General features: G+C 41.3%; 1 pseudogene; it reads right to left on the reverse strand.

Moving 5' to 3' along the window:
• LOC111969156 (aggrecan core protein-like) overlaps positions 1-1,848 on the reverse strand; it is a 16,370-nt pseudogene extending 14,522 nt beyond the window's left edge.
• Positions 1,849-2,415: the final 567 nt, after the last annotated feature.

Genomic DNA, 2,415 nt, shown 5'->3' on the forward strand with positions numbered 1-2,415 from the left:
ACTCCATTCACTGTTTTAACTCCCTCCACATTTTTAACTCCCTTCACTTGTGTTTAAATCTTACACTTGTTAATCTCCACTTACCTCTCACTGTGTTTAACTTCCCTCCACTAATTTTAACTCCCTCCACGTGTTATTATTAACTCCACTCCACTGTTTTAAACTACCTGTCACATCTGTTTTAAATCCTCCGTCCACTGTTTGAACTTCCCTACTACGTGTTTAACTCCCTCACTTGCTATTTAATCCCCTTCCACTGTTTTACACCTCCCTCTCCCCCAACTGTTTTTAAGCTCCCCTATTGGACTCCACTACATTTTCAACTCTCCGTTCCACTATTTTAACTTCCCCTCCACCTGTTACTCTCACTGTTTTAACTCCGCTCCACTGTTTTAACTCCCTCCCACTGATTTTAACTCCCTCCACTGTGATTGAACTCCATCTCCTGTTTTTAACTCCCATCCGACATTTTTACTCCCTCCACTATTTTTAACTCCCTCCACTGTTTAACTCCCTCCCACTGTTTTAAACTCCCCACTGTTTTTTAATTCATTAACTCCCTCCCTGTTTTAACTCCCTCCACTGTTTTAACTCCCCCTTCACGTTTAACTCCCTCCACTTTTTTAACTCCCTCCACTGGTTTTAACTCCGCTCCACTGTTTTAACTCCTCCACTATTTAACTCCCCCCCACTGTTTTAACTCCCTCCACTATTTTTTAACTCCCTCCACTGTTTAACTCCATTTCACTGTTTTAACTCCATTCACTGTTTAACTCCCTCACTGTTTTTAACTCCCTCCACTATTTTTAACTCCCTCCACTATTTTAACTCCTCCACTATTTTAAACATATCCTTTCACTGTTTTAACTCCCCTCCACCCATTAGTATTTTACATACCGCTCTCACTGTCTTTAACTCCATGCACTGGTTTAACTCCATACACTAATCAGTGGAGGGAGTTAAAACAGTGGAGGGAGTTAAAATAGTGGAGGGAGTTAAAATAGTGGAGGGAGTTAAAATAGTGGAGGGAGTTAAAACAGTGGGGGGAGTTAAAACAGTGGAGGGAGTTAATACAGTGAAGGGAGTTAAACCGTGAAGGRAGTTAAAACAGTGGAGAGTTAAAACAGAATGGAATTAAAACAGTGGAGGGAGTTAAACAGTGGAGGGAGTTAAAACAGTGGAGGGAGTTAAAATAGTGGAGGGAGTTAACACAGTGGAGAGAGTTAACACAGTGGAGGGAGTTAACACAGTGGAGAGAGTTAACACAGTGGAGAGAGTTAACACAGTGGAGGGAGTTAAAACATTGGAGGGAGGGTCCCTGAAACAGGAGGTAGTAATCTTGTTAATTTTAAATGAAAAAAAAGAAATAATATGATATGTATTGCTAAATCCAACATCCTTATCTCTCATAACTGTGTAGTATTGATATTGGTGCCAGGCCGACCCACCTGGAAGTAGCAGGGTAGTACCAAGGTGCTGCCCAGTAGAGGACGCTGAGGCAGCTCCAGTGGGACGCTCACACTCAGTGTGTCCTCAGGGTCTGGAGGGGAAGAAGGCAGAGAGATGGACACACACACACAGACATATATATATATATATATATATAATCACACAATGATTAACAAACAGACACAGGTAAAGACACAGTCACACACGCACACACAAAAAGCCATGAAACCAGACACAGATAAATATGTCATTTCATATGCACTGTATAGTGAGGAGTAATATGTCCACATACCCAGAAAGGAGTGCTCCTCATAGCTGCTGATTTGCTGATAATTGTTGAATGTTGCCGAGGTGACGGACAGACAAACACAAAGTAATACAATCCACCTGATCATAGTTTACCTGAAATCAAAAGAATAAACGCTGACTATGCGCCCTAGGTAGTGTTCTGTTACATTGTAGTTTAAGGTTAATGTTATRCAAAGGCATTCATTGGCCTAAATTCATTCAAATTCATTAAAAGACCTTAAAATCAAAGACAGACCAGTTTTGTCTAAGAATGTCGAYCATTAAGGATCACTTCCACACAAACCCTCTGTACCTCTCCTGGCCTCTGACATCTACTAGAATGCCTTGTTAATGTAACTAGAGGCACTCAGGTACTGGGTGCCTCAGGTTCTGGCCCCAGTCCAGTCCACTGACTACATCTATAATAGATCATCATAATACAATAGTGGGACGCTCACACTCAGTGTGTCCTCAGGGTCTGGAGGGAAGAGGGCAGAGAGATGGACACACACACACAGACAATATATATATAATATATATATATCACACAATGATTAACAAACAGACACAGGTAAAGACACAGTCACACACGCACACCAAAAAGCCATGAAACCAGACACAGATAAATATGTCATTTCATATGCACTGTATAGTGAGGAGTAATATGTCCACATACCA

The sequence above is a fragment of the Salvelinus sp. IW2-2015 genome, linkage group LG10 (assembly GCF_002910315.2).
Source record: "Salvelinus sp. IW2-2015 linkage group LG10, ASM291031v2, whole genome shotgun sequence".
NCBI classification, from domain to species: Eukaryota; Metazoa; Chordata; class Actinopteri; order Salmoniformes; family Salmonidae; genus Salvelinus; species Salvelinus sp. IW2-2015.